Source organism: Littorina saxatilis, linkage group LG7 (genome assembly GCF_037325665.1).
Source record: "Littorina saxatilis isolate snail1 linkage group LG7, US_GU_Lsax_2.0, whole genome shotgun sequence".
NCBI lineage: Eukaryota > Metazoa > Mollusca > Gastropoda > Littorinimorpha > Littorinidae > Littorina > Littorina saxatilis.
The window spans coordinates 3,153,475-3,165,854 of record NC_090251.1 but is presented as its reverse complement, the minus strand read 5'-3'; the positions used below and the strand labels follow the sequence as shown (position 1 = coordinate 3,165,854).

General features: G+C 40.8%; 1 protein-coding gene across 1 annotated transcript in view; it reads left to right on the top strand.

Annotated features, from left to right (window-relative positions):
• The window catches only part of LOC138970484 (uncharacterized), a 231,998-nt gene that overhangs the window by 28,088 nt on the left and 191,530 nt on the right, over window positions 1-12,380 (top strand). The window lies entirely within an intron of this gene.

Sequence of the window (12,380 nt, the reverse complement as noted above, 5' to 3'; positions counted from 1 at the left end):
ACTTGGTCTTGTGCTTGCGTGTACACACGAAGGGGGTTAAGTCACTAGCAGGTTTGCACATAAGTTGACCTGGGAGATCAGAAAAATCTCCACTCTTAACCCACCAGGCGGCAGCGACCGGGATTCGAACTCACGACCTCCCGATCAGGAGGCCGACGTCTTACCACCACGCCAGTGCGCCCGTCCCCAATAAGTAACCTTTCTTGATGTTTGTGTCGATCTTTGTGGTATGTTTTACTCAGGGATGATGCTTGATGGTGGCAGTTTGTACAAGTCCAACACTGTAAACTGAAGTGTTCCACGTTGGAACACACTTGTTGCAACCAGTTGTGAACACACATGGTGGACACTGACTTGAGAGTGATTACCATGTGTGCGACTTTTACAGTAGAATTATATAGTAGTAGTTCGCATAAACAAAAAAACCACGAAAGCTTGAATTTTCGAGGGCGCGAAGCAAGAAAGCGGCTGTTAATAATTTTAAAAAAACTTCGCAAATCCAAAGCTTCAAATTGCGCACAGCATGTATTCATTCACTTGTTCACGCAAAACTAACAAGAATTAGGACATTTTAGTTGCACAGGTTTTTATTGTGAAATAAAATTGTCACCCTTTTCAGCTCCACTTTTTCGCACTAAGTCAATTACAAAATCAGCTAATGGTTAAACAAAACAAAAAGAAGAAGTTATGCATATAATACAGTTACTTGAAACGAAACAATAAACAGTATTCAACGAGGACACAAACTCAAGCAAAAAAGCCTACATTACGTGACCAAAACAATACAATATCAGCTGATCATTAAATATACAGATGGATTTATAACGTATTTGATTAGCTTTGTGTAATAAATTACTTAATCAAAAGCAATTCCTGATCACTTACTTTACACGGATGCAGACGTCGACAAGATCAGTCATGGCGAGAGGAAGTAAGGGAAGTAACTGCCTGAAAGTGCCCGACCCGGGAATATAGTCAGTTACTTCCCCTATTCAACTTCGCTTGCCCACTTGACTAGGTCAAAATAATGGGGGAGGGAGGGGCGGTAGCTCAGTTGGTAGAGCACTGGACTTGTGATCGGAAGGTCGCAGGTTCGAATTCAGGTCGGGACGGACACGGGTCAGCTTTATGTGCAGACCTAGAGACGGAAGCCATGTCCCACCCCCGTGTCACCACAATGACACGCAAAAGACCTCGGTCATTTCTGCCATAAGTGCAGATGGCTGATACCACCTTAACACGCATACACTTGTGTATCTCGTCAAAAGCCGTGAGGGCGTAACACTCGAATCATATAACCCATATTATTGTCCTGAGAGGCGAAATATTAGCCTGTAAGAGGAACAAGAACAAGAAGAAGAAGAACAAGGACAGACAATACGTTGATATAACACACAGCCTGACTGCAGTGGGCAGGTATATGGTGATGAACACAATCCCTTAACATTGACAGCAAGCTTCACGTGCCTACGATAGGGATCCTGCACCTCAAAGTCTATCATATCGAAGATCTCAGCACGGCCTCATCTTCCATAGATTATTTTGACTGTGTGTCAGTTTCATTGTTTTGACTGTCTGTCAGTGTCATGGTTTTGACTGTGTGTCAGTTTAATGGTTTTGACTGTGTGTCAGTTTCATTGTTTTGACTGTGTGTCAGTTTCATTGTTTTGACTGTGTGTCAGTTTCATTGTTTTGACTGTGTGTCAGTTTCATGGTTTTGACTGTGTGTCAGTTTCATGGTTTTGACTGTGTGTCAGTTTCATGGTTTTGACTATGTGTCAGTTTCATGGTTTTGACTATGTGTCAGTTTCATGGTTTTGACTGTCTGTCAGTGTCATGGTTTTGACTGTGTGTCAGTTTAATGGTTTTGACTGTGTGTCAGTTTCATTGTTTTGACAGTTAGTTTATTTGTTCTATCCAACACATCTCACGCACAGCTGTCGCCATGGTGTCGGTATTTGACGTCACAGGAGCTGTGTAAATGGTTGCTATAGTAACCGCTCTCCTCCCCGATCAGCCAATAGGTGTCCTGTACCCCCTTGCCCTGCAGACAGATGGGAGACATCGTGATAAAGGTTAATGACAATGACAAAGACACTATTGATGCATTGTTCGACACAATATGGCATTTTACACAGATCGAGACAGCCATTGTTCTGTGAGACGGCGTATCCACAACTACGCGGATAATGTGTTTGCAGGAATGAAATTCCATCAGAGAAAACTATTCAGACGGACACAGACATATAGAAAGACGGAGACACTGACACACACACACACACACACACACACCACACACATACACACACATACACACACACACACACACACACACAAACACACACACACACACCCAAACCTATACACGTTCGTACCTTCATCTCCACAGGCCCGCCGTGGTACAGTGTGTGACAAAGTTACTCGCCCTGTCCACACACACACACTGACCTTCATCTCCACAGGCCCGCGGTACTGTGTGATAAAGTTACCCGCCCTGTCCACACACACACACACTGACCTTCATCTCCACAGCCCCGCGGTGCTGTGTGACAAAGTTACCCGCCCTGTTCACACACACACACACTGACCTTCATCTCCACAGCCCCGCGGTACTGTGTGACAAAGTTACCCGCCCTGTTCACACACACACACACTGACCTTCATCTCCACAGCCTCGCAGTACTGTGTGATAAAGTTACCCGCCCTGTTCACACACACACACACTGACCTTCATCTCCACAGCCCCGCGGTACTGTGTGACAAAGTTACCTGCCCTGTCCACACACACACACACACACTGACCTTCATCTCCACAGCCCCGCGGTACCGTGTGATAAAGTTACCCGCCCTGTCCACACATATACACACTGATCTTTATCTCCACAGGGCCGCGGTACTGTCAGGCAAAGTTACCCGCCTTGTCCACACACACACACACTTACCTTCATCTCCACAGGCCCGCGGTACTGTGTGATAAAGTTACTCGCCCTGTCCACACACACTGACCTTAATCTCCACAGCCTCGCAGTACTGTGTGATAAAGTTACTCGCCCTGTCCACACACACACACTGACCTTCATCTCCACAGCCCCGCGGTACTGTGTGATAAAGTTACTCGCCCTGTCCACACACACACACTGACCTTCATCTCCACAGCCCCGCGGTACTGTGTGATAAAGTTACCCGCCCTGTCCACACTCACACACACTGACCTTCATCTCCACAGCCCCGCGGTACTGTGTGACAAAGTTACCCGCCCTGTTCACACACACACACTGACCTTCATCTCCACAGCCCCGCAGTACTGTGTGATAAAGTTACCCGCCCTGTCCACACACACACACTGACCTTCATCTCCACAGACCTTCACACTGACACACGTACACACACACACACACAAACACACACACACACACACACACACACCTTAATCCCCCTAGCACACACACACACACATACACACACACACTCCCAAAACTACCCCCCACACACACACACCTACCCCTACACCCTCCTCCCCCAATACACACCTTCTCCCCTCCTCCCTCAACACACACACCCTCCCCTCCTCCCCCAACACACACACCCCCAAACGTATAAACGTACGTACCTTCATCCGTCGCGATATGACCTTCGCGGTTAAAAACGACGTTAAACACCAATTACCTAACTAACTAACGTACCTTCATCTCCTCAGGCCCGCGGTACTGTGTGACAAAGTTACTCGCCCTGTCCACACACACACACACACTGACCTTCATCTCCACAGCCCCGCGGTACTGTGTGATAAAGTTACTCGCCCTGTCCACACACACACACACTGACCTTCATCTCCACAGCCCCGCAGTACTGTGTGATAAAGTTACCCGCCCTGTCCACACACACACACTGACCTTCATCTCCACAGGCCTGCGGTACTGTGTGACAATATTACCCGCCCTGTCCACACACACACACTGACCTTCATCTCCACAGCCCTGCGGTACTGTGTGACAAAGTTACCCACCTTGTCCGCACACACACACACACTGACCTTCATCTCCACAGCCCCGCGGTACTGTGTGACAAAGTTACCCGCCCTGTTCACACACACACTGACCTTCATCTCCACAGCCCCGCAGTACTGTGTGATAAAGTTACCCGCCCTGTCCACACACACACACTGACCTTCATCTCCACAGCCCCGCAGTACTGTGTGATAAAGTTACCCGCCCTGTCCACACACACACACTTACCTTCATCTCCACAGGCCCGCGGTACTGTGTGATAAAGTTACACGCCCTGTCCACACACACACATTGACCTTCATCGATCTCCAAAGGGCCGCGGTACTGTGTGATCAAGTTACCCGCCCGGTCCTCACACACACGTACACGCTGACCTTCATCTCCACAGGCCCGCGGTACTGTTTGATAAAGTTACCTGCCCTGTTCACACACACACACTTACCTTCATCCCCCCAGGCCCGCGGTACCGTGTGATAAAGTTACCCGCCCTGTCCACACACACACACACACACACACACACACACACACACTGACCTTCATCTCCACAGCCCCGCGGTACTGTGTGATAAAGTTACCCGCCCTGTCCACACACACACACTTACCTTCATCCCCACAGGGCCGCGGTACTGTGTGATAACCCAGCCAGCATGATTCTGCGTGACGCATGCGTTATTTCTGCGTTTTTCATGCGGGGATGCGTACGGCCTCGTGACACCTTCGCTTCGCGCGCGTTACTGTTCGCCAACTTTTACGCAGATTGTCGCATTCGAAACGACTTCACCACGCAGTGTTTAGCACGCATGGATTCAATGAAAAGGTGATTGCAATTTTTGTTTTTCCTAATTTTATACCGTGGGTTTATGCATTTACTTCATGAAATAATTTATTATATTTTATGTTATTAAAAAATATTTACTTTTAAATTTTGGTTATGAATAGTTATTCTTCAAAAACTTCTTTTTTTTTTTTTTTAGAAAAAAAATTGCATAAAAACTTTCAATCCGTTATTTTTCAGTTTATCTTAAGACAGTTTCGGTTAAAAAAAAATGCATTTAAAAGTTTAATAAAAATATTTTTATTTTATGTAATGGTTTTCCTATTTAATTTGTATTTAATCATTTTGTTATTACTAACATTTATTTGCTTAATTGTTATCCTGATTATTTTTATCTTAAAATAAATATGATTATTTTAATTTGTATTATCATTATAATTGTTTTAGCATGTAATATAATTATTGTAATGGGGATTTGGTATTGTTGTAGGAATCAGCTTTCCACAAAATAATGTCGTGGAAAAATCTAGGCAAAGCATAATAAAAATATTATATGAACAGAAAAGATAACTGAAATCTATATGAACACCCATAACAAAATGATAAAAACATTTAAAAAATTCAGATTAAACAAAAAAATGTAAACTAAAGTAACTTTGAAACTAATTATCTACTCAAAATAAAGGCTGATGTTAATGGTTACATAAAATTTGTTCTCAGCATATTTTCATTTTATTTTATTTTGCTTTGGAAGAAAATCTCTATGAAAGTTCAATTTCAGGGGAGACAGTTACCTTGACTGAAAAGAGCAATTTATTGAAGTTATTTCCCTTGTCTGAACAATCTCCAACTTCCTGTTGGCAAGAAGTCTGTCAAATCCACATTGTATCGGCGTTTTTTTGCTTTTTCTTCATATTGACTTGTATTTTTGACTTGCTTATTGGATGCAAGGTAATCTTATCCTTCTCTCTGAAATGAAGATTGACTTCTTTCAAGAATAGGTAAGTTGATCAACTGAAGGAAAGATTTGGGAATTTGAATTTTTGATAGCTCGCGGCTTCGGCTTCCGAGTTTGATGGCAGAGAGAATTTCTCACACTTTCGATTTTTTTTTCGCCTAGAAGAACACTGTTCTATTCATTCATGTTTGTTTTGTCTGAAAGATGGATGAATGAACTAACTTTTCCAAAAACATAAAGTTGATTGATGCAGTGGTTTGTTTTTAAGGAGTTGTGGAAGAGTGAAAATACCATCCGAATCCCGATTCGCGGGTCGCTCACGGCACCAAAAAAACTGAATTTTCGTTTATCATTTTATGTCTCATTGTCTGTTTCTTGGTGAACTTTGGTTGGTTCCTAATCTGGTCGAGTCATTGCGGCAGCAGTTGTCAGGAGCTTTAGTAGTAATACTAATAGGCTCTTCATATATCTGTTTTTTTTTTATTTGTATCTTTTTATTTTTCCACAGATGTTCAACTTTCAGTTCCGCATACTGACATAGACTCATAGTCATAGTGGAATATTCTGTGTCTGAGTCTCGGAAAAGAGAAAAATTACCCTTGTTCCCGAGGCATGCATAGACTAGAGAGGCAGGCAGAGGCTGTGTCAGCGTGTGCAGTGATAAAGTTGAAAAACAGATTTTTTTGAAATAAAAATAAAAAATACATCACAGAGAAAATAAATATATACTAATTTAGTGAAATTGAGATGCTTATATTTAATAATTAATATTCCAGTTTTGATGTTTGCGTGTTACTGTTACTGTTAGGTTTGGGAATCAATGTGATCCTATTTAACTTCCAAGTATTTATTTTTTCAGAAAGCTTTGACTTGAGTATGACGGTGCTCACTGCTTGTTTGAACTGAAGGTGAAGAAAGCTGAGATGGACAGTGACCTTAACACCGCCACCGATGCCAGTAACGCAGACTGTCGTTCCGTCCCGGCAAGGTGAAGATGAACAGGTATGGCTCGATAGCAATGAGTGTCTCATTCAGAGTCATTGATAGTGACACTGACAGCGTCTTTTTGTTCTGTGACTTTGGCTTATTTTGTGTTTTATTCTTTTAGTTATAACCAGATGTGTCAAACAAATTCAGCTGATCTCTTTTACTGTTTTAGTGAAACAAATGTATTGTTTCCAGCAAAGGGAAAAAAAATCGGGTGGGGGCGGTTGGTCGATTTTATTTTTATATTTAAATTTTTATTTTATTTTAATAGTTTTTATTGATGTTTGTTTTTAATTAACACAGGCATCTCATTGATGAGAAAGTGTGAACTGTGTCCGCGGGATGCCAGAGAAGAGTAACTTTTCATCCAAAGTCTGCAAAATTGAATTTAAAATTTAACCTTTTTGATGAATATTTTTGAATGAATACAAAAAGTTCTAGTGTTTGGAGGAAAAGTTAAGGTCAGTTCAACTTTAAACAAGGATTTTTAGTGTGTGTTTGTTCTTCTGTCTAAAAAAAAAATAAAAAAAAATCTGCTTGAAGTAAATACACACAAAAATTTTCATCTCCAACTGCTGAGTCCCTACATCTTTTTACCCCATCAAATGCCACTCTGTATGCCCCTTTAAAAATTGATTGCAATGTATATATTCCTCATCTTCTCCTGAATTCAAAAATATAGAGATGTCACGTTTACTTTGAACATTTGCTCAGATTGTTTTTTAGTGCTGATGGTTTCTTTTCAGGCCGACAGATTGTCTAAAATATGTATTGCTTCATGTAAATGACTTTTTGTTCTTCTTTTCTTCCATTCAGCGGACACAAGACTACGAGCAGAGCAGAGCGGCAAGATAAACATCAGTTCTTGCTGCTGGAGAAGGTTCTACAGGAGCAGATGGACCTGATGCGACTAATTTAGTAATTGGTCGCCAAAGAATCATGGTGGAGCCAGAGCCTGTGCTACTGTTCGATGGAGTCATCTTTTTACTGTTGAGTGTGGAAGATGTTGAAGGCACATGATGGATCTGTCGAAGGAGTGATCACTGGTAGGTGGCTTTGAATGCTATTGTTGAAGCAGACCAGTCATGCCTGTGCTATTTTCCCCAGATAACTGTAGCAAGATCTTGTGAGAGTGACATGTTATTGTTGGACGCTCTTTAGGCTTTAAATGTTACCTTGAGTGTGTGCTTTTTGGAGGATGCCAGATGTCATCACGGTTCACGGGTGTATCTTAACTGTTCATCAGTTCTCAGTCATGACCAGTTTCCCATTATCCTGGGAATTCATGCAAGGTTTATGCGTATTGGTCACATTTGTGAATTTAACCAACACATTTTGATGATAAAACTATGCTTATGGGTACGCACAATGATGGGCCTCTTTTTCTCATGTGGGGTGCGGAAAATGCATGCACCACTTTGTTTTCTGTGATCATTGCATCTGTGAGAAATAATGCAAATATTGCTCTGTGGCCAGAGCTGCCATCTGCTAGGTTTTCAGGGATGTAACAGAAATTGCTACACTGTTTCCTCAAGTTCAAAATTGCAAGTGCTACACTCAAGCAAATAATCACAATCACAAGCAACAGTGCCTTCTTGTGAGTTCTGATTCTCACTTTGTGTAGGCATCGGATTATGGGTCAGAAAAAAATTGTCCACACTGAATAGTATCACGGTTGACGCTCTCTTCTAACTATGTTTGTGCTTTCCAAATGAAGATTTGTGAGATAGTATTGAATGATTGATGCAGGTCACCTGAGGTGTGTGATTACATTTTATGACAATGCTACACTCAATCACCATTTGCTCTTCTGAAAACTTTTTTTTTAAAACTAATTAAAGCAAGTGCGATTATTGATTTTTTGTTCCAGGTGACAGTATGATGCTTCCAGATTGAATTGTTTGTATGTGAAGAAGAGCTGTCTGAATATTTGATTTTTGGAATTCAGTTGGCTTGTTTTGTTTGTTTCAGATCCATGACCATGAGCTCGGTGTGGTTGGTGGACATGAACTAAAGACGACTACTGATGCTGTGATGACGAAGGTGTTCCATAGGCTACACGGTTGCTGACAGGGGGCTCTGGGGGAGGGCAGGGAAAGAGACCATGGTGTACGCTGCGACTAAAAGCCATCGACAGTGAGTTGTTTTTCATAATTTGTAAAATCATCCTGGTCCTTTTAGGAAGAAGATAAATTAAAATCCATGTCTACAAAACAACAAGTTATTTCTGTCTCAAATTTTGTTCTTTGGAATCAATTTTAAATTTGCCATGTTTCACATGTGAATGATAGTTGTCAAAGCTTTTACGCTTAACATTAAATTGCTAGAAGCCAAGTTCCTGAGCTCATTTGTCAGTGTCATGGATTTTCGACTACATACGAAATAAGGATGTTAGCAAACGGTATGATGTCGTCACATATGCGTCTACACGTCACAGTACATGTATTATGAATTTCCGAAGGCCCCCAAAGAAAAAGTCATAGTAAAGGTAACTTTAACCACTTGACTGCCTTATGACGGGTATACCAGTCATGCGCTTGTGCAGCCGCAGCGCCTTAGGACGGGTAAACCCGTCTTCTCCGTTCCGGGATTTTCCAGAAATGCTACGTCACTGCTGACACACAAATAGCAGCCAATGGCTTGGTAGGATACCTCATTCTCATGAATAAACATAAATGGTGACGCGGTTTTGCGTTTGAAGGCTATTTTCGGCCTTGTCGACAGGGTATGGGAGAGAAATCTCGACTCGTCAAAATGGCTAACGGTGACTGTCGACCGGGCCCTAGTAGGGAAAAACAAAGCCGGACTGACGCTACAGGCGGTGCAAATGATTATGGATACTGACAGGGGAAGGGGGAGATCTTCTTTCGGACAATTCGTTGGAAACGGGTAGATGACAGTGATTATAATCCTTTCTTGGAGCGAGCAAAACAGCCACCTGTGTTTGATCCACAGGCACCGGAAGATGCACCGGGCTGATTTTTCAAAAGTTCATATTTAAACATCATTATAAGCCAAACTAATTATCATTTCCATGATTAGACACTAAAAACAGATTCTTGGTTCAATTTCCTTTAAAAACAACATAGGTTTTACTTACCTACCTACTGCCAGTTTGAAGCTAGATTTTTGTGTGAATTATTACACCCCAAACTCCAATATTCCCTGGCAGTCAGGAATGCACATACCCAAGTTTTGATTGGCAGCGAAAGGGTTAAAACAAATATTAGGGTAGGTATTTTTTTTTACTTCTCTTCTACAAGGATTACAATGTGTTGTAATTTCCTAACTCAAGTATAGTTGGTGTGTTGTAAAAGCGTATGGTGTGTATGCAAGTTTGTGTGTCTGTATGATTTTTAGCAAGTTTACAGGCGTCAGGAAATAAACTTGAGACTTTTCTCAAATCAGTGATAGTTGTTTGATGATCTAAGTTCATGTTATTTTTTGTTTTGTCATGCAGAGGCTGTTCCGTGAAGCTGTACGGGTGCCACAGGTCAAGACCTTGAAGACGGCCGTTCAAGACTGGTTTTTGGAAGCCTGTGATAAAAGAAAGAGACAACAGGCCATGGAAGAGCCTTCATGATTTGGTTTGCAGTAATTGAACTTTGTAATCTCTGTAGGCTTATTTACAATGCTAGTTGCAAAAATTTGATGAATGTAAGATTTGACTCGCCTGAGAAATTGCTAGTGAGTAATTGTATTTCACAGTTCAGGTCTGTGTGGCTGATGGGTAATGTACAGAAGAGTCTGGGGTTTTGTTGGACATTATTTAAGCTAAGCTTTAAACTTCACACTCTTCTACAGATGATGTTCAGACATGATGTACCCTTTTAGGTTGTGTCAGAACGACAGAAGACTAAACTGGAAGTGCTCAACTACCATTACTATCAGTGGAGACGCATGGATGCATTTGAACTTTTCTTGTGGGTATCCCATACTAAAAATATAGAATACATGATTCTGGAAAAGCTGTTCAAGGGCACTTACACACTATATTCGATTTTTAATACACGACTCAAACCTTCAGGCTAAATTAAAATGAATAAAATACAAGTATAAAGAGTTCAGAAAAGAAGAAAACAAAAAGTGAACAAATAGAAAGAAAATGTTTTAACAATTCCTTGTCATTTATGGGAGTCGAACGCAAACAACCTAGGCAGCTTGAAGGAGACAATGCATGATGCGGGTTTTTGTTGTTCTTTATTATTTTTTGGAGTTGAGTTGAGAATTTAGAAGCGAGACTAGAAATATACTTTTTTTTTTTTTGCTGTTAAAACCGTTATGATTGGATTTCTATAGATGTAAGTCTTGGTGCACCTGATAAAAATTTAGCCCTTGAATGCAGGCAGTGTAAGGTAAATGAAGCAAAGTTCTCTCCGAAACAGCAAAAAAAATGCATTTCAATTATATTGATCCTCGCCACCTTATTTTGTTTGCTGAGCAGCTGGCCGCTGGAGACTTGTCTATCATTTTGTGAGTAAGCTGCGTGTTTTACATCCATTTTGAGATGGCAAACCTATGTTTTACGCAGTCTGATAAGTTTTTTTTAATTTATGAGTTTTATGTCATGTTTTTTTTTAAATTTATGAGTTTATGTCATGTTGGTGTGCTTATACATATCAGTGGAGAAGGGGCATTGAATAAGTGTTTCTTTTTGATATCATTGTTCTGAATTTTGACTATTAGCTGGCATTTTACCTTTTGTTTCATTATTGTAGTTGTTACTTTTGTGTAGTGAAACTTGATAACTCACTGCTGCCCATGTCTAGGTTGTGTCAATTGTTTTTTCTTCACTGAACGTACCACTGATTATCAATGATGACATCAGGGTTTTGTTCTGTTTTTTCTCTGGCATTTGAATTTGCTTCAAATCATTGTGAACTTTTTTTTTCCATGCAAAGTTACTGGTATATGTGAATATGTTAACACACTTCAAATCAAAACCTGAAATGTCTCCTTTTTAAAAGTAATTTTTTTAATTTCTTTTATTTAAATGGTACACATTCATATGATTGTCTCCCTTTTTTTCCTTTTTTTTGGTCCTTTTTTTTTGGTCTCTCCTTCTCTTATTTTGTTTTTTTCTTTCTTATTCTTCGGTTTGTTCTTCCTTTTATCTTCTTATCCTCTTTCTCTTGCTTGTTCCTTGTCCCAGTATGCTTTCACGCCGCCCCATCTAATTATTTTGTGCTCCATCCACATCTGAATTTCGTTCAGCTGCCTTGTCCGAAATGTGTGTGGGGCACATATGTATGTTTAATGTCAATGTTCATGTTTCAAGTTCCTTGCTTTGTGAATTGCATACCAATGTTTTATGCAGTCGTGATAGATTCTAAATGTATGTGTTATCCTAGTTTGGTGTACATTGACTGGATTTCGATCCCTGGAGAATGGGCATTAACTAAGTGTTTGTTTGTGATATCATTAGTAATCTGAAGTTCAACTATTAGCTGGCTTGTAGAACTTTTTTTCTCTTTTTGTTGCTGTTCTGTATTCAAAGATGTTGATACAACTCACTGCTGCCTAGGTTGTGCCAATTATTTATTTATTTGTTTACATCAATGTGATATAGTGACGAGTGTACATCAAAATTCTCTCTTATAAGTTATACTGGATTCTTCACTGCATGTACTACGGCGTATCGATGATGACTATC